The 21,484-nt window shown below is 39.3% G+C and overlaps 1 protein-coding gene and 1 non-coding gene across 4 annotated transcripts in view; both read left to right on the forward strand.

Moving 5' to 3' along the window:
- The window catches only part of LOC138744465 (cGMP-dependent protein kinase 1-like), a 592,254-nt gene that overhangs the window by 14,505 nt on the left and 556,265 nt on the right, over positions 1-21,484 (forward strand). The window lies entirely within an intron of this gene.
- Positions 7,741-7,931, forward strand: LOC138745115 (U2 spliceosomal RNA). Its single transcript, XR_011346043.1, has one exon. It is a non-coding gene; the product is annotated as a U2 spliceosomal RNA (small nuclear RNA).

A 21,484-nucleotide genomic window follows, 5' to 3' on the forward strand; every position in this document is an offset into this window, starting at 1 on the left:
TTTACTACTGAGGATTAAATTCTGTTCTGGTTTGTAATGCTGGGATTCAAACCTGTCAATAACTCACCCCAAGGAATGGAAAGGGAAAGAGGATTAGAGGTAACTCGTGTGAGTATGTAAAAAGGATTCCCACTACTGGTTTTCAAAGTACTTTTATTACTAGAAGGTGTCTTGTTCAGTAAAATCCCCCATAGCTGGGATTCAAGCAACCAGCAACCCAACCAAATGGCAAAAAAAATTGAGGAAATAAATCAGTAAATATATTAAAATAAAAACATTTAAATATAAGTTTAAAATTGTAACAATAACCTCCGAAACAGCACAAAACCCCTTGGGAGTAAACATTCAGCCAGCAGAGCGTCCTCGACGTGCTCACGTCCTCGGCAGGTGCTTGAATAAAGTTTCCATAAAGTTGCGTTTGAATAAAATGGCAGTGCCGAGGATGAAGAGTGCCGCTGGAGCAGCTCTCAAAGTGCCTCCCTATCCCTGCCTAGTAAGAGTCTTTATCCTTATTAATATTAAGTATATTAATAAGGCTTTATTTGTAAACTTGGGGGTGGGGTTAATTATCATGGTGTCACAGTTTACGTAGTGGTGAGAGCAAAGCTGTTTTAATTTAAATTTTATGTTATGGGAATTAACTGATTAAAGTGAACTTTACATAATTAAGGACTACAATACTTTTTTTCCAAATTATATTTTTCACTGCCTTTTCTCTTTTAAAGTGTTTATTCTTAATGCAGGTGTATTAATTATTCTTTGCAAGAGTTTGTCTTAGTCAACTGGAAAATTTGCATATCTGGCATCCGCAATCCCTGTAGGTGCCAGATAGCAGGGATTTTACTATACAGGGTATTGCAGTTACAATATCTTGCAAGCACAAATTGACAAGCTTCAGCAATGAGTTCATTGGAGTTTCTGTACCTAGAGGGTTGCTTTCAACTCCTCTGGATCCAAACCTAAGGGGAAAAAGAATGAAGATGTGCAAATGTGCAGTTAAATCACAACAATGGTTAGCGAATGGAATATTGATGGGGACTTTTAACTTTGGCCTCAAAAGAAGGAACCTTTGAATCTTACTAATGATTATTTCTAATCCACCATAAAGTGACTCTTGTCTTTGGGAAAGGTTTTGCCTGAGTTCTGCAGCTCCACTGACAAGTTATCCAAATATGAAGTAACTCTTTGGAGTTGGATCACTTCAGTATCAAGTTAGAGGATCTTTTGGGATGATAATATGCCAGTATCCAATTTAATAAAAGTTTTCCTAATGCAATTTTTTGATAAGGTCGATTCTAAATTGTCCTCGTATATCTGGCAAAACAAGAATCCTAGATTGGGGAAAAAATATTTACAGAAATCTAAACTAGAGGGAGGGTTGGCATTACCCAACTTTAGAATTTATTATTGGGCAATTAATATTAGTTACTTAAGGTGTTGGTTGAATTATTCAGAATTATCTCTAAATCCCCATTGGGTAAATTTAGAAATTAAACTGATACAAAATTTTTCAATTAGCTCTATTTTGGGAGCTGCTCTCCCTTTTACTCTTACTAAATTATATAAACAAATTGATAATCCAATGGCTAAACATACACTACGTATATGGTTTCAATTCCGGATATTTTTTGGCCTAAGTCATTTTATCTTGGAAACTCCTATTGTACTAAATTTCCTTTTTCATCCCTCTCTAATTGATCAAGCTTATTTACTCTGGAAAGTTAAAGGTATAACATGCTTTTCGGATTTATTCTTGGATAACTCTTTCATGTCATTTGAACAATTATCCATGAAATATGATTTACCTCGATCTCATTTCTTTCGATATTTGCAGATTAGGAGTTTCTTAGTTTCGACTTTACCCTCTTTTCCCAATCGGGAGACTACGACTGTTTTAGAGGATATACTATATTCAAAATTCCCTCCAAAAGGTGTGATATCTAAATTATATAATATAATTACAAAAATAAATTCTGGGACTTTTGTAAAGTTTAAAAATGATTGGGAAAGAGAACTCGACCTTCATATTTCCAATGAAAATTGGAATAAAATTCTGCGACTGGTAAACTCTTCTTCTCTATGTGCAAAACATTCACTAATACAGTTTAAAGTTGTTCATAGAGCTCATATGTCTAAAGATAAACTCCATCGCTTTTATTCTCATATTGATCCTATATGTGATAAATGTCAATTGGAAATAGCTTCCCTTACACATATGTTTTGGTCCTGTCCCTCTTTACAGAATTATTGGAAGGAAAATTTTTCCATTATATCTACTGTTTTGAATATTGATTTACAACCACATCCAATTACTGCAATTTTTGGATTACCTATGATAGATTTGACTTATTTATCTCTTCCTGCGGATCGTATGATTGCTTTTCTTACACTAATGGCTAGAAGATCTATACTATTGAATTGGAAAGAGGTTAATCCTCCCACTGTTTTCCAATGGTTTACCCAAACTATACTATGTTTAAATTTAGAGAAAATTAGAAACTCTGTCTATGAATCCCCTTCTAAGTTTGAGTTAACCTGGCGACCATTTATTCAATATTTTCATTTGTGGTGAGTTGATCTGGCTCTGTTTTCTTTCTATGATTATGTATGATAATTGGGCTGTAAGATGAGATCGGAGTGATCGGCGTGGTTTAGCTATATCTGTAGGTTTTTTTAAAGTTTTTTTTAAAGTTTTTTTAATTCAGATTTGTTTTTTCTTCTTTTTTGGGGTTTTTTTTTCTCTTTTTTCATATATTGTTATTAATTATATCTTTTTTTTAGAGATAGTTCACACCCTAAACTGATCTAAAAATTTTTTTTATGATATATTTTTATACTGTAATATTATTGTTTAATATCTCTGTATTAATTCATTACTTACTATGTATTTTTTATATCTCTTTGAACTGTATGTGTTTATAAATTATAATAATAATAAAAAGATTGAAAAAGAAAAGAAAGAGAAGAGATATGCTCAACACCTTGTTGGCTGGGTGCACACAATGTAATCAATGAAATAAACGATACCTAAAAAAGAGACCCACAAATTCTGGAATCTGGAGCGAAATACTTAAAAAAACACATTTGGTTACTTTTTCAGAATATTTTTCTTAACAAAAACATGGTGCAAGAAATTTTTTGGCAGCAAGGGGATCTAATTTGACAACAAAGCTGAAACGGTATTGAAGAGTTATGTATGAGTTAAACTGATATTAGAAAATTGCTATGAAAGAAGGTTTGGGCACCTGAACATGTTAGCGGAGATCAAGACGTGCATTAAACAACAATCATATTCCTTCTGTCTGCTTGGCCAGATGGGGATAAAAGGGAACATTGTTGGATGAGTGGAGTTTGAAATAGAAAGAATAAAAAGGATGGATTGTTTATATTTACTTTAATTTTGACAATGGTGAAACAGATGGATTGTGTATTGAGCTCAAGAGAAATGGTGTTAACTGAAAGATCAATGTCAAGAAAGCAACAGAATCCAATATAATGTGTGTCTTAAAAAAAAAAATGGCATGACTATTTCTAGTAGCTCATTAAGAGTAGATGCAGAACCAAGAATAAGGACAATCCTTCAATACCAAAGATCGGTGAGTCTTCTAACCTTTATTGGTGGGGAACCAATACTGCAAATGTTAAAGCTATTGAAAAAAGGTTATTATCGTGGGTAAATGAGCCAGTGTTCAGGAAGAGTTCAACGGAACGCTGAATCAAGGTGACGTATTCAACTGAGAATAGAGCCTTATAGCAGAGCCAGGTGGTCTGCTTTCACCTTCATAACAGTCCCTCATTTTGTTGTTGTTGAAATCATCCGTCAATAACTTGTTTCCTCTAGATTCCAACACACCCCTGATTGTCTTCCTGTCTTCATTAAATGTGAGCTCTCCAGGCACAATGCCAACTTGTACTAAATACCTTTTATCCCACCTTCCCTGCATCGACTTACCTCTATCGGACTTTAGTTTTAAAAAAATGTATTTTAAAAGGCTTCTATGACTTCCCTTGCCCTTTTCTGCAATCTTCTTTTGCCACCCATCCCTGTGAGATATGGGCTTTCCTTCAATTCTGACCTTTTTATTTTCTGTGCATTTATTGCCCACACCTTTAGCTGACGAGTCCCCTTACTTCACTCTGTTCCTTTGCACTAATGAAAAGCTATTTCTTTAACCAAGCTTTTGCTCCTTTGACCTCTCATTTGCTTATGAGGCTTGGTGTCCGATCCAGTTTGATGATGCCCCTTTCAACGTGCTTGATGCATTTTGACCAAATTAAGGTCATGATGTTATTGTAATGAGTCTTTTTAGCGAGTTGCACTGAAACTTGCTCTTTAGAAGTGTTATTTAATTTGTCCATTTCCTTACTCTTTCTCTCTCGCATACAAATTCTTCCTTTTCAAGGATATATCCAATTTCAAAGTTTCCATTGAAATATGTTTCAGGCAATATTTTCCAAACTCTTAACAACTTATTGCAATTAACAATTCCTTTAGTTGCTGGTCTTTCAATTTCCCTTTACTTATCCTGTCAAAAGACCTATAAAACTTTGAACGTTTGTATAAAATCTCCTGTTAGACATTTAAGTTTTAAGAAAATAATCATTGCTTTTCACAAATCTCCATAAATACCGTTATTCACCTGTGCTTTATTCTAAAAGCAGAGAAAACCCTCAGATGCTGTAAATCAGAAATAAAAACCGAAAATGTGTAAAATACTCTAAAGGGTCAGACAGCATCAGTGGAAAGAAAAGCTGTTAACATTTCGGGTATATGATTTTTCAACAGAACACAGGAAAATGAGAAAGTATGCAAATCTTAAGTTGTAACCACAGAAAACATCTCTACATATGTTGTCTGTAAATCTTCAGCATTTTTCTATTGTCATCACAGATTGTTGTCTGATGGATTTTATTACTCAGATGGTTATGTTGGATTTATCTAATTGGTGTGCAAGGCCACTGAAGAAAGCTTCATGACAGGGACTAATCCCTGTAGCTTGGCATGCCCCAACAATACCTTCAATTTGAAGCTAGTGTTTTTAATGATCCAACAATGTTGCAGACCAGCAGCAATAGAAATTCAACAAGAGAGTGTTATTTAAAAAAATCTATATATTTATTAATAACTACGAATAATATAAAACATGAGTGGTGTGGGTGTGGGTGTGTGTGGGTGGGTGTGGAATACCCAAACCATTACAGCTTAGGCACAATTCTGGAAAGTCATTCCAAAATTCAGTTATAGAAACACCGACTTTTAAACTGATGCCAGAAGCAATCACAAAGGAGGAGAGAGAGGGAATGATCTGACAGCCAAAAATTCACAAATCCTTGTCGCGATGCTTCCAGAGAAATGTCCTTTCATATGAATGTTGGTCACAACTCCCCTTTTCCTTGTATAGGGGAAACAAAGAGTGTGACTTCCACGAGTTTTCCAAAACTCAAACATGGGTCAGATGAAATGACCATCACAATAGTCACGATCCAATGAAGTAATTCACCTGCTTCCTTTGTCCCGATATGGGTCAATCAAAATGACCATTATAATGTTCACAGTGGTTCAATAATTTCTCTGACCAGTACAATCAGCAGAATTGTCCATTTCACACAGAGTCATTTCACACAGAGTCACTTCACCTCTGTGTTTATCAGATGGCTGGCTGATCAAAACTGAATCCTATTTCTTTAAGTGCCCCAATCACATGACCCATAATCACATAAATCTCTCACCATTTGTTTTTCCTGAATAAACAACCATTGTTCTTGATTCTTCTTCCAGAGCATCACTTTCTATATAGCCAATACTTAATGGTGCCATTCTATCTCGCTACAAGCTGTGAATAGTTGCAGCTTGCATAAATCCACTAAATGAAATGTGAGCTTGTAATAGGTCTTTAAAACCAGATTTAACACAGCCACAGCTGGGCAGGCTGCTGACCCTGTGTCTACGGGTACAAGAACTGTAAAGCATGCTGGCCTCAGGGTGTTTAACATTTACAAATACAAGTACAGTCAGATGATAATAAATTTGAATGTGAACTCTATTTACAGAGGTTGAAAACAGTAGATAATTAGTCAGATCAAGTATAAAGCAAAACCTTTCCTATGAACTGTTATCCAAAGAAACCGGTTGCCTTTTATGTTCCAGTATGAACACTGGGTCATATCTGCTGTTGAGGTAGGCTTGCTTCCACTCTTCTTATCTCAAAAACATTTGATCACAGAATTGGAGAAAGCGTATGCATATCATGACGTCTTGGACCCAAACTATTGTAGCAGTGATAGCGAAGTTGCAGTTAGATGTAAAAGGTAGATAGAGGAACAATTATTCCACTATCTTTATACTGTTATGTCAACAAACAAGTAATAGGGCACATATTCAAGTGGATTACAGAAGTGTGTTCTATTTTGATTGGCAGAGAAATTGACAGTTAAGGGACAGAGAATGATTAGAAAGGAAAAATATTTTAACAAGGTACCTACGGCAGTGGTTTTCAACCTTTTTCCACTCACATACCACTCTAAGTAATCCTTATGCCATAGGTCCTCTATGATTAGTAAGGGATTGCTTAAGGTGGTATGTGGGTGGAAAGAAACTGAAAACCACTGTTTTAATCGTCCCTCATTGACTCGTTATGTGTACGGTTTCATAACTTCAAAGGAAATGGGCCCATGACAATTTTTCTCAAGCAAAATATTTCAGTAACAATTGGGTCTTGAGCAGTGATTCTCAACCTTCCTTTCCCACTCACAACCCACCTTAAGCAATCACAGAGCACTTTTGATATAGGGAATACTTAAAGTGATATGTGAGTGGAAAGAAAAAGGTTGAGAACTATTGACCTAGGGTTTGGTGTGCCCTGCAAGAATTAGAAAATCAAATTAAAACATGCAAAGGAGACCAAGATAAATATACAAAAGGAAAGATTTTTCAGTAAAATAGGGTCAGTTCATGGAATTGGGATAAGATAGATAATTCTTACATAGTAATGGCCTGGACTCTACAAGGCAAATGGCTGTAACCATTTCATGATTCTGAATGTAAGAATTGTAGAATTCTGATCATGGCAGACTTCAATATCCCAATTTTCAACTGTCATGAATGTATTGCCTTCCTCTTCTGCACAAAGAATTGCCTTTTTCTCCATCCCAGCTCCAAACCTGGAGTTCAGGATAATGTTCCACTGTAAGATTCCAGCTGAGTTCAAGAGAGTGGTTTTTTTTTGGGGGGGGGGGGGTTTTCAAAAACATTTTGTACAAGGTGAGAAAATTAGGTTCCACAAAGTGTGAAATGGAAAAATAAAACAGCAGGAGAAAGATAAACCTCGAGCAGTTCCAGTGGACTGCTTCCCGTTAGTCTTATCACGAGTGGGATGTCACAGGTTTGATGCCAGGTTCCTTTCATTCACCATTCGGAGAGGTCTGACTGCACTTGTTGCATTTTTCAGATGTGCGTTAGGAGGTATTTACAAAAATTTTTTAAAAAACAGGCTACAAATAGAAAGATTTGAAGTTAACGCAAGATTGCTGGCGTACTGGAATCTATTATGAATAAATGTGATTATGTGCATGGTCATATAGAATATTCATTTAAAACAACCCACATACATGTGTGGGCTTAAGATGACGGGGAGGGAGAATGACTTGAGAGAGATCATTTATCACTCCCTTTAAATTGAGGTGGTGTGTGTGAGCCAATGAGGCAGGAATAAATATATTCATGAAATACATCGCGTGCATATCACTTCTCGGCCTTTTGGCTAAGATCAAGTGTAGTATCTGTTCTTATCAGTTTAATATCTGATATGTCCCTTATCTAGGGACCATATATTAAATTGATTTTTGGAACAGGGAGATGGAATAGGGGCTTGCTCCGTCCACTCCACGCATCGACCCAGTATTGCAGTGCCTCTGGGAACGGTGCAAAAAAAAAAACAAAACAAAAAAAAACATCGCGTGCATTATGCGATATCAAAAGAATGTCAATAGTAACAGTTCAAGAAAACTCATTTTGTCCCCATACCATGAAGAACATTTTGGTTCATTTGAGTTAAGTTTCATTTTGTTAGAGGAATGTAACTCTCCAATCACACAGAGCTGTTTAATTTTACTTTGAAGCAACTATGAAGTTTGTTTGGCTTTGATGTTATATGTAGTGAGCTACCAGGGGAGAGATGTGTGCCTGGTATTAACTAATTAAATGATGGGGTTGTCACCTTCTTGACCCTGTTCATTCAAGAAACCAGGATTTATAGTTTCTGCATTTTTCTAATGTTCAGAGGTCAACATGATGGACAAATTGGGCTGAAAGATCTTTCTCTGTGCTGAAATATTCTATAATTTGGCAATTCTGCAAATGTAGGTGACCATCAAAATATAAATAAAATGATCAGAAATGCTCATTGGGGTCTCTCTTCTTACCTTGGAGGACGTTTACAACACCCGATGCAGGCGAAAGACAATAAACATTGTGAAGGGCTCCACACATCCTTCACGTAAACTGTTCTCCCTTCTGCCATCTGGTAGGAGGTACTGCAGCACTCGGGCCCTTACGTCCAGATTGGGCAACAATTTTTTTCCCCCCAAGTCATCAGGCTCCTGAACTCCCAGAACATTTGTGTAAAGGTTACCATGGACTTATATAGTAGAAGTCTTAATATTTGAATGTGTTTCACTTCTAACTAATTTATTTAAATCTGCTCCATGGTCCTGGAGATACCCTATCTCGTCTTTACCGTGCAAGCATGGTATGAATGATAAATAAAGGTGACTTGATGACATATTAGGAAGCAATTGCTTAAATGAAGGCAATCTGTTTTTAATTTGTATTGTTACAAAACAAATTAGCTCGCCTCGATTGCATTACCAAAACACTACCATAATTGTGTTTCTGTATGTTACTTGGACCTCTCTTATAAATGATCTCATTGATTTGTAGCAAGTCTCACCTCACCAAGTATTTGTTCAGCCTGCTTTTTTTAAAAAAAAGATAAGTAGATGGATGTGAACAGGATTATCCATTCCTTGGTGGTAGAATTGATCCTTTTTAAGGGGAGATGGATACCAATCTTTAAATGCAATATGTTTGTGACTGTTGAACATCAGTCATTAGGGACTTATTAATGCAGTACTTATTCACTAAAATGTAGTGCTTAAGGCAATCTCTGTGGGTTTTAGTTGGTTACTTAACTGCTTCACTGTTCCAAGTTGATTGGATTTTTTTGATGAATCGCATTATTGAGTCTGATATATTTATTCCAACATCCATGTTTTTTTTTAACCATTTTCTGCATTAATATCAATTCACTTCCGGATTTCAGAATGCAGCGTGATTAAGAAAATTAGTAGCTGCTCAATTACTTTGGCTGTGCGGTGTTGTTTATCTGCATCCTGGTGTGGCAATGAGGTGAATGCTAAAGTCTGCAAACGCTGTGATGGGATAGGACAGGAGAGGAAAGGTGAGAGCACCCCCTCCCCTTTCTCACCTTTCCTCTCCTGTCCTACTCATGTCCAATTATCACCTTTTGTCTGTTGGTTTGCGCTCCTTCCCCTGCCTTTTAATTCAGGTGCCTGTCTGCTTTTTGCTCATACCTTGAGGAAGGACTCGGGCCCGAAACGTCGGTCATATATCTTTACCTCCTATGAACGCGGTGAGACCTGCTGAGTTCCTTCAGCATTTCTGTATTTTCACCTGGTCTAGCTATTATACTTTCTGATCTTGCCTGTGGATTTATTTTTAATTTCATACAGCTACTCTTCTATCGAATGTTGTGACATTTGATTCTGAGCTGCCACTCCTGGCCCAAATCCCTCAAGTTGTATATCTGGTCGTGTCCTCATGTAGACTTTGTTTTAAGCTGATCAATTTTTGAACTTTGCATCTTATAAAGATAAAGGGTGCCACTGAACTTGCAAATGCATCTGAGAAAACCTAAATTTGTAATGTTGGAAGCCCAGAGGACTCCAAACACCAGCAAGAAAAGAACTTCGCCAAAACAATGGTTACTTCAACAAAAATGTTTTTAATTTTCTTCAGTATTTAACTTAACTGCCTTCTAATTCTAAGTGCACGTGTATGTAATGTGTATGTGTTCAGGAAAGTTCTTTGTTTTACTGTCCAATCATTCATTTTTCACTTCCCCAAATTCACTGGTATCAGGCAATTTTCATACTGTGCATAGAATTTAACATTTGTGATCTTCACCAGGCTCTGGTGCTTTAACTTAAATTGTTACCACTCAGGAAGGTTCTTGTTGGTTTCAGAGAGAGATATATTCATTGTTCGTTGGACACACACACAAACTGATCTCCTTCAGCCAGCCACTTCAGTGTCTTGCCAAATAAACTTGCTCCCTCCTGATTTTTACAAAAGATGAACTCTTTGTGGTAACCTGGAGGAAAAAGTTTTCTTTTTCCCCTCTTTCAGAGAAGCACATTAACCAGCCACATCTTCTTGTAATTGACTACAGGGTTTTAGAATAGGCTGAATTTGTGAGGAGTAGCGTTGATTGCGGTACATAGTAGCGATCTGATGGAATGGAGCATCGTAGGGAGGATTTCCTGCCAGCTTGAGTCTGGAAGGCCTTTTGACCAGCGCCAGTTAGTCAGCCTTCCAGACCGTGGTGTTCTCCTTTTCAATCTGCCTGTTCCCCCTGGGGTTGTAGCTAGTAGTCCTGATGGACGCGATGCCTCTTGCCAGCAGGTACTGACGTAGCTCGTCACTCATAAAGGGTGATCCCCAGTCACTATAAATATACCTGGGATACCTAAACAGGGTGAAAATGGAATCTAGGTCCTTTATGACTGATGAAGTGGATGTGTTTGGACATGGGATGGCGAACGGGAAGTGGGAGTACTCGTCAATGACGGAGAAGAAGAAGGTGTTCCCATTCGTGGAGGGGAGAGAACCCTTAAAATCGACACTGAGCCGTTCGAAGGGCCTGGATGACTTGATCAGATGCACCTTTGCTGGGCGGTAGAAGTGCAGCTTGCATTCTACGCAGACCTGGCAAGACCTGGTTATTTCCGTGACATCTTCCATGGAGTAGGGCAGATTGCGTGCCTTGACAAAATGAGCCATGTGGGTGACCCCTGGATGGCAGAGCTCATTATGCAGAGACTGCAGTTGGCCAGTGTGTGCAGAGGCACAGCTTCCTCTGGATAAGGCATCTGGAGGGTCATTAAGGGCTCCTGGCCGATAGGCAATGTCATAATTGTGGGTGGAGAGCTCAATCCTCCACCTAGCAATCTTGTCATTCTTGATTTTCCCCCTCTTGACATTATTAAACATGAATGCGACCAAGTGCTGATCAGTGAGGAATGTAAATTTCCTACCAGCCAGGTAGTGTCTCCAGTGCCTCATGGCTTCTACAATGGCTTAAGCCTCCTTTTCCACAAATGGGTTCCGGATATTGTGGCCTTGTAATGTCCGTGGGAAAAAAATGCAACCTGCCTGCCTGTCTGGTTGAGGGTAATGGCTAGGGCTATGTCTAAAGCATCGCTTTCCACATTCTTGTCCATTGCATGCATGGCGGCTTTCGCAGTGTGGTTCTGGAGGTACCCTCAGCCAAGAGGGGGAAATTAGTGACTTTTAAGAGAGGGCAAATCTTATCAGCATTTTGAGGGATCTAATGGGCTTAATATGAGAAAAACCTCAGGCATCTCCTCAAAGCCATTGTGGTCCTGGGAATGGGGAACTTTTGCAGGGGGACATCCTATTGGGATCAGGGCCAATTATGTCATTCTCCACCATGTAGCTAAGGATAACCAGATGTTTAGTCCTGAACATGCACTTGCTAGAGTTATAAGTGAGGTTCAGGGCTTTTACTGTGTGGAGAAAAGTCTGGAGGATGGCATCATGGTCTTCCAAGGTGTGGCCACAGATGGTGGCATTATTGAGGTAGGGGAAGGTAGCCTTCAACCCATACTCATCCACCGTTCTGTCCATCTGTCTTGGAAGATAGAAACCCTGATAGTGATACCGAAAAGGACCAAAATTGATAGAGATGACCGTTAGCCTCAAATGCCATATATGGACGGTCTTCAGAATGGATTGGCAGCTGGTGATAAGCAGCTTTCAGGTTAATGGTCAAATAGACCCAATACTGTGCAATATCATTTACCATCTCCAAAATTCAAGGGAGGGGTTATGAGTCCAGGAGTGTGTACCTATTAATAGTTTGGCTATAGTCAATTACTAGTCTGGACTGTTCCAACAACTTGGCCAGTTCAGCATATCTAGCCAGGTCCTTCTTTCCTGACCTGAGCAGTCGCTGCCTCATGTACCTCGAGTGGACCCCCAGCACTAGAGTGTCCTGGATCTATTCTTCCTCATGAATGCAGCCCGTAGCCACTTCATACCTGCACTTGGCAAGCATTCACAGATCTAGCAAGTCCCTCCTGGCCGTTGGCAAAGTAGAGCGAATCAGTGCCTTGCAAGGACCTCGTTTTGTGACTTCATGCACCAAGTCTTCAACGCCTTGATAGCAGCGTCATACCTAAAGCAGACCCTGATGACTGCATACACTTTCGTTCCTACCCTCAGAATGAGTGCGGACCTCCTGAGTTCATTAGTGTGTAAGACATCCCTGATCACATTCAGGTAGGCCTGGAAGCAGTCTAGCCAGAAAGTGAATTCCTCAGCTGCGTCAGGGGACAGAGGGTATCTCAGCAGCCTACCTGGCTTGAATAGCGCTTCCATCGTTTAGGAAATAAGCTAATAAAATTGTAGTGCGACTAAAAGCTCTCATGACTGGAGGGAAAACAAATGATTTTATTAGCTTATAACTATGGGTAGGGTTTCACAGTCGTCTTCAGAAGGGTTCTGGGTTTAGGCGGGAAACCAAAGTTATATGTGAGCAGATGGGGGTGGAGCCAGCCATCGGCATAACATACTACCAGTGAATCCCAGTTCACTGCAGAAGTGTACCTAAACTAATACCTAAAACCCCACCATCTATACCTTTTTAAGATGTATATTATCATAATTTTATTAACCCATTCTGTAAGAGTAATGTCAGCTAATAAAATTGTATGATTTCAACCAGATGGGGTCTGTGTTGAAAATGGTTTTATTTTTTCAACTAAGCACAAAATAGAGTGGCACTGCATCCGTTGCGAGTACGAGGCGAGCTATGAATTGGATAGGAAAGAAAATTCTCTTTGATAATGGGGAAGGCATGTTAAAATGCTAATAAATGCAGCCTTCTATCAGATAAAAATGCAATGTCTGATTATTATCAGGCTTCAAGACCAGCCGTCTGTTATGATGGGGAGGAAAATAATATAATTCATTATTTCTTTACCCAGTGAGGTTCAAGGGTCACCAGCATTTTTGCTTGTTTAGTTGCTGAAACAAATTGGATTTATATCAAGGTTACATCAGATTAAAACGACAGCCGATTAGCTGGACTTAGTTTTTGAGGGAGAGAAATCCAAATTCCTGTATCAGACAGGAAGGTTACCCCAGTGATTCTCAACCTTTTTCTTTCCATTCACATGCCACTTTAAGTAATCCCTACGCCATCAGTGCTCTGTGACTGGTAAGGGATTGTTTAAGGTGGTATGTGAGTGGGAAGGGAAGGTTGAGAATCACTGCTCTAGACCCAATTGTTACTGAAATATTTTGCTTGAGAAAAATTGTCATTTGGAGTTACGAAACCATGCACATAACGAATCAATTAGGTACGATTAAAACAGTGGTTTTCAAAATTTTTCTTTCCACCCACGTACCACTTTAAGGAATCCCTTACTAATCACAGAGCACCGATGGCAGAGGGAATACTTAGTGGTATGTGAGTGGAAAGAAAACGGGTGAGAACCACTGGGTTACCCTTTCAACATCTAGCACTCAGTCCAGAAGACTTTAACTTGAGAATGTTGATCTTGTGATAGCTGGCAGCGGGTCCACAGTCCTCAGATTGACATGTCTGTGAAGCATTGATTGATTGCTGCATTGTCAACGTTCATGTGGAAGGGCTGTTCACCAGAGTCCCATCTGTTCTCTAATTGCAAGTAAAATGCCAATAAATTGGATTAATTTTTGCAAATTTTGTGCATAAATGCATATAAAATTAGATTTAAGTATCTCCTGTCCCTTTCTGGTGGAGATCCCTTCCACTTGGATGTTGGGCCAAGCATTTCTGGGCACATTTCATGTTAGCATGGGTGTAAGTTCCTGAGTGACATTCGTTCACATGATGCCAGTGTGCGATGCGTGCTATTGATGTTGGAAACTGGTGCAAAATGAGCAACTTATGACCTGCAGTTTCAAAGAAGGAGCAAATTCCATACTAAGTCAATTTATATGTGAGTATAAATGGTTCTGCTGGAACATGGGATGCTTGGCTATCTGTACCTACTGTACTGATCTCTGCAGTGCAGGCACAGGGGATTGTTTACTTTTCGTCCTAGTCTCTAGTGCAGTTTGTCATTGCAGTAATCTCTGCTGTGACCTTTGCTTGATGCAGCCTCACCGTCGCTGAGGATCATTTAAGGAAATTGAAATGAATGTGTGCCAGGATTCAGAGGGGAGTAAGTATGGCCAGACACAGTGGAGATTCATAATCTTTATGCCCCATGTTATTCCCTCCAACATTGCTCTGGCAGCCACGGAGAGTATATCTAAATTGTGGACGTGTGTCCTATGATTGTTTGGCAGTGACGATACAGCAGCTGTGACAAATGCAGAGAGATGGCATTGGAGCTTGGGCAGGTTAGCGCACCCTAGGATTTTATTTTAAAGATAAATTTCACCAGTTTAGTGATTGCCAACGGATCTCACAATTGTGGTAGGGCAAAATACACTTCAAATATCACACACCAAACATCAGTAAAATCTAATTTCTCGCCGAAAGGTGCCAAGCCCCTATTTGCAGAGCAGCAGGAGAATTCTTGAAGTTTTCTGGTAACCAAGTTCTAACCTAAATGATCCAGTCATTGCGGTTTGATGTTCTCAGCTTAGTCGCAATGTTTCTTAACTTACAGTAGTGGTTGGACACAAAAGTACCAGTTTGGCTGTCAAGAGTTTGCAGTATCCTATGCTGTGAACAATGCAGTGTCAACTCAAACAGTCCAAATTAAAATTCTACAAAATGGAGAAGGCCACAAAGTTTTGCTCTACTACTCCTGAATAAATCTACAATAGGTGGCACCGTGGTGCACCTGAAAGAGCTGGTGCCTCGTAACTCTTGTAATTTAGGTTTCATCCTGATCTCCTGATAATGTGATGTTCCTGTGCATTCTCTCTGACTGTTCTGTGTGAGCCTGTCCCCAGGTGGACTGGTTTCCACCCATACCAAAAAAATGTGCTGATTGGCATACCCCTTGTCCACTGTAAGTTAGTTTGGGCATTGAAGGGTAATGGGAGAATTGGGATGGAACTGAAGGAGAAGAGGTCATGGCGAAATATGTGGGGAAGTAGGATTGAGCATTAGCATAGACTTGGGGGCACGATGGTCTCCTTCTTTGTTGTAGAGAATTCTGTGAGAATAGCTGTATCTAGTGACCTAAATGAGTGATGATTTTCCAGTTAAACTACGTAAATATGATCAGGATCCAAAATTTCAGATTTATTGTCAGAGTACATACATGACATCACATATAACCTTGAGATACTTTTTCCTATGGGCGAGGCAGAATCACCACTTACTGGTAGTGCAAATAAACGTGGACAAGTAAACAAATAAAAAATATACATATATAAACAATTAAAGAAATGTAAACAAACTGTGCAATACAGAGAGAAAAAAAAATCAATAAACTGGATAAGTAAGAGTCCTTAAATGAGTCCCTGATAGAATTTGTTGTTGAGGAGTTTGATGGTGGCGGGGGAACATCTGTTCCTGAACTTGGTGGTGCGAGTCTTGTTGCACCTACACCTCTTTCCTGATGGTAGCAGTGAGAACACAGCGTGTGTTGAGTGCTGTGAATCTTTGATGATTGCTGCTGCTCTCTGATGGCAGCGTTCTCTGGATGTTCTCAGTGGTGGAGGACATTTTGCCAGTGATGACCTGGGCTGTGTCCACTACCTTTTACAGATGCTTATGTTCATTGGTATTGGTATTCCCCCCTCCCTGACTGTGATGCAGCCAGTCAACACACTTTCCCCACATCTCTGTCGAAATTTTCTAGGTCTTCCGATATCATGTTGCCTATAGTATGTCGGGAACAGGAAAAATCCTCTTAGATAGTGACTCCAATGACTTAGCTCACCCTTGCCATCTCTGATCCTCCAGTGATCACTGGTTGTGCACCTCTGTTTTTCCTATTCCTGAAGTCAATAATCAGCTCTTTTGTTTTAGTGACATTGAGTTTGTTGTTGGTGCACCATCCAGCCATGTTTTCAATCTCCCTCCTGTATGCTGATTCATAACCCTTTTAATATAACCCCCTGCCTTGTTTTCATCTTGAATTTGTAGATGGTGTTGTTGTACTGAGCCACACAGTCATAGGTGTAAAGTGAGTAGAGCAAGGGGCCAAGAACATATCCCTGTGGTTCTCTGGCATTGATGGAGATTGCGGAGAAGATGTTCTTAACAATCCTCACTAATTGTGATCTGGAGGTGAGGAAATCCATGAGCCAAATGCACAGTGGGTATTTGGAGTTTGGAGCTTGCTGAACAATTTTGAGGGGACGTTGTAGTTGAATGCTGACTGTAGTCAATAAAGAGCATCCTGATGTATGCATCTTTGCTGTTCTGGTGTTCCAGAGCTTTGTGCAGAGCCACAGTTCGGGGCCCCAAACAGGCCTTTCAAGTAAAGCAACACTTCACGTGCATCTGTGGGATTAATCTATTATATCCCGTGCTCCCTTTGTGGCCTTCACAACATTGAAGAGACTGGATGCAGACTGGGAGATAGTTTTGCTGAACATCTTCACTCTGTCTCAGTGGCCAGCCATTTCAATTCTGCACCTCACTCCCATCCTGCATGTCTGTCCATGGACTCGTCAATTATCCCACCCAGACTACACGTAAATTCGAGGAGCAACACCTGATTTTCCATCTGGACGCTCTCTAGCCAGACGCCATTATCATTGACTTCTCCGGTTTCTGCTAACCGATTCTTCATTCTTTCACCCCCCCCCACCCTCCTCCCCCGTCTTCTTTCCCTCAGCTCTTCACCCCTTCCCTCTCTGTTCATCGAGCCATCCCTCCTCTCCTTGCTTGCTGCTGTGGCTCTCCCTCTCTTCTCCACCTATTATCTCCTGCCTTTGGGACAGTGCTCCTCCCCCACCCCTCCCCCTTACCCTTTTTGTTGATGAAGGGCTCAAGCCCGAAATGTTGGCTATCTTTGCTCTACAGAGTACACTGTTTGACCTTCTGAATTTCTCCAGCATTGTGTTTTTACTTCAACCACGGTGTGTGCAGATTTTGTGTTTTACAGCTGTATTATTGCCACTGAAAGTGTCAGAGCGCCAATAGATGCAACAAAGTCTTGGGCATTAGGAAACATCAATGACAGTAACAAGTGACAATGCTCCTGTGGAGTGACTGTAGATCAATACTCAGCTTTCATTGTGTCAAAATGCATATGATAAATCCTATTTTTATTCCATTTGCCCAGGAGTGAATGAAAGGAAAACAAAAGTCATTATTTTAACAGATTTTGCCTGACAAATTATTTGTATTCTTGATCGATGTGTACAAACAATTTCTTGACTGACCTTCCACTGAATTTGTGGATTCCCTTGTCAATAGACTTGTCTCTTGAATTAAAATATTAAAACACATAGCTTAATATCAAAAGTTCTGATTTTTACCTACAAGATTTGCTTTGAATACCATCCACCCCTCCCAACTGTAAAAATACCACATGATAAGGAAATTGGATTTTCTTAGCCTAATGCAAGCAGCATTAAACTGCTGATGGTCGAGTTCCAATTAATGTGGGAAGTAACGTTCCTGGTGGGAGATTCTGAGATGGGTTCCTAATAATGCACATAATATTTGAGTATAAAGATATGAGAGTAATTTTCACTTCCACTCTCTAGTAGAAATAGGTTTTGAAGACCAGACATTCCCTTATCAGGATGGTCTGTTTTTCATATGTTACTCCAGTGATTCTGCTGGGCGTTTCACAGACTAATCACTTTCACGCTGGTTCGTGCTTTGATTTGTTACAGAGTCCGATTATTTATGTAGATTCCTTTATAATTTTGACAACCAGTAAATTCGGCATATCTGCCTGGTGACCTTCATAAGAACAGCTGTTTGAGGGTCGGGACACGCCAGACTTTTAACAAAATAATGTTTCTCATGGACCTAAACAAAATGTCAATGTTCTTTGTGGCTGAGCTGAGTGATTTTTCAGCTGACTGCTGACAACGTCTTCTGTCCTTTCTCCCTCCCCCATGTGATTGCCTCAAATTAACTTCCTTTACCTCATCTACAGATGTCATTTTTAATTATGACCCATCCTTCACCCCTCCAATAACCAATCCCAATTCCCTAAACACAATTGCCTGTAGTCCTGGGAGCAGGAACCTGGTCTGAAGGTGGCGCAGATCTTGTGTTGATGGCATAAAATGGGTGATCAAATCTTTCTTTCAGCTTGAATATCTACCCAAGGATAAAATGGGGCTTTGTTTGCAAACAGTTCATAGCATATCTAGGCAGGACTGTTATTTGATGTCAACTACTGGAAAATGTATGCTTCTTTATAATGCAATTGTAGCCAGATAATAGTAAAACAAATATTTTGAATCTTCGGGAATGCTTTTTTATGCAATATGTTGATATAAAAGACATCTTATGTGATAGTATCTGCACTTGGATTCCAAGAACCATTATAGAAATAACCATGGTTACACCTTCATGATGCCAAAAAATCATTCAGACATATTTCCAGCTATAATTCTTTTGAAATCGATAACTGAAAGTTTGTAACTTAAGGACTACACATCCATTTGAAATTCAAAGGTTTATGTAAATATACAAGATTGATGGTAACAAGTATATTATGCAACATTAGTACAATTGATGCAATATTAATAATTGAATAATATAATATGGTTTTGATACAGAATTTTGAAATAATTTTCTAAGATAAATCATTCACAAAATAAGTTTTTTCAGGATTAAAGTAGTTGTGCTCTGTATTGCTTTCATTTCTTTATCTGTTTACATTTCTTTATTTGTTTGCATGGCCGGGCAGTTTTTTTTTGTTGTTCATTATTTGCTTTAATTGTGACTGGCTTTTTTTTGTATCCAAACTATCAACTGTGAATGTAATATTCAGAATATTTTAAACAGCAGAAATAGTTTCAGTTGCCGGCAATCGCTGATTCCAGAGATTATGTCAGGAAATGTTGTAAAAATGCACCATGTGTGGAGAAGTTAGGAATCACACAAAAACCTCCTGAATTTTGAAATCTAAACATGGATTTTAATCTAAGCAGGAATCACCCTTAGTTAATGTTCAGTTACAAGAACTAAATGAATTCTTGCTCAAAAACTTTGTTCTTCATTTTCATTCATACTACTAATTTCATTCAGGGTCCTCTTTGGGTGGCGCAGTTGGCGTAGCGGTTAGCGCAACGTCTTTACAGGACTGGCCCACGGTTTGAGTCCCACACTGTAAGGAGTTTGTACATTCCTCCCGTGTCTGTGTGGGATTTCTCTGGGGGCTCTGGTTTCAAAAAAAGGGGTGTAAATTAGGCAGCACGGACTCATGGGCTGAAATCGCCTGTAGCTGGGCTGTATGTCTAAATTTTTTAAATTAAAAAAAAAACTATGCTCTCTTCTCTGTGTACTCTTCAGTCATTTCATTCCTCCCCCCGCCCCCCCACCCCTGTTCTCAGTCTTCAAATATTAGACCCTCAGTTCAGTTTAGTGGGAGTGTTCCACCACTGCCTCAATATTAAATGATTTCTGCTCTTTCAGATGGTATGAAACTTTCCACAGCAATACTCCAAACAAAAGCAATTCTTCCTGGTGGCCAACACACATCTACCTGAGCTTTAGTGAGGCGTTTGACAAGTTGGCTGATTTAGAACATGCAAATGTATGGGATCCACAGTGAGCTGATGGTTTAGATACAAAATTGGCTGGCTCATAGAAGATGGAGGTAGGGGTGGAAGGCTAGTTTTTGGTTTGGAGAGTAGTGACTAGTGGTGTTCCGCAGGCATCCGCTTGCGATGTACATAAATGACTTTGGAAAAAGTAAGTGGGTTATTTTGCAAGTTTACATATGATACCAAGATTGATGGCGTCACAGAAGATTATCAAAGATTTCAATAGGATAAGTGTCAGTTAAAGATATGGGCAGAGAATTGCTAAATGGAGTTTAATCCAGATAAATGTGAGGTGTTGCATTTTGGGAGATCAAATGTAAGGGGAAAGCATACAGAGCTCTTAAAAGTATTGAGGGATCTGTGGATCCAGCTGTGGATCATGGGAAGTGGCCATCAAATTTGAAAGGGTGGTAAGGTGTATGTTATGTTTGGTTTCATTAAGCAAGGCAATGAGCACAAAAGCTACTTTGCAGTTACACAAAACTTTGTTTAGGCTGTACTTGGAATACAGGTATACCCTGGTTTATGAATACCTGAATTATGAAAATTTTCTTTTACAAAGAAAATCGTGTTTGCTTTTATGAAAATAGCCTCCAATAGTAGTGAATGGGTCTTCGCTTTATGCCCCTTCGGCTTAGGAGAGGCTTCATAGGAATACTCTAGTTTCGTAAAGTGGGGTATATCTGTACTGTGTGGAAATCTGGTCACTGCATTACAGGAATGATGTTGAAAGTTTTTCTCAAGGGTACAGAAGTGGTTTACCAGGATGTTGCCTAGATAAGAGGGTATGAGCTATGGCAAAAGATTGGACTAACTTGGGTTGATTTCTCTAGAGTACAGGAGGCTGTGGGAAGATCTGATAGAGATTTATAAAATCATGGGAGGTATTGAAAGTGTGGATATTTACAATCTTATCCCTCAGGGAAAAACCATCACAAACAAGAGGACACACATTCTAGATGAGGGAGAGGAAGTTTACGCAGGGTGAGTATTTCACACAGAGAAGGAAAGGTGCTTGGAACAGGCTGTCCGAAGTAATGGTGGAAGCCAATACAATAGTAGCAGTTAAGTGGCTTTTAGATAGACATGTGAACATGAAGGAAATTAAGGGGTATCTATCAGGTGCAAGCAGCAGTTTTTAGCTTGATTTGGACATCATGCTCAGCACAGATATATGGGCCAAGAACCTGTTCCTGTGCTGTATGGTTCCATGATCTATGCCTGTTGCCGTGCTATAAACGGTTATATGGTTCTACATTTGTCCACTAACAATACTGAAATAAATTACCATGTCATCAGCATGTGGGAGGTTGCTGTGTGCTAATTATTCCTACAGTTTCTATCTTGCATTGGATTTCAGATTTATTGTCAGAGTACATACATGACATCACATACAACCCTGACATTTTTTTTCCTGTGGGCGAGGGAGAATTACCACTTAAGTACACATGCAAACAAATAAAGAAATAT

This window comes from Narcine bancroftii, chromosome 10 (assembly GCF_036971445.1).
Source record: "Narcine bancroftii isolate sNarBan1 chromosome 10, sNarBan1.hap1, whole genome shotgun sequence".
Lineage (NCBI taxonomy): Eukaryota > Metazoa > Chordata > Chondrichthyes > Torpediniformes > Narcinidae > Narcine > Narcine bancroftii.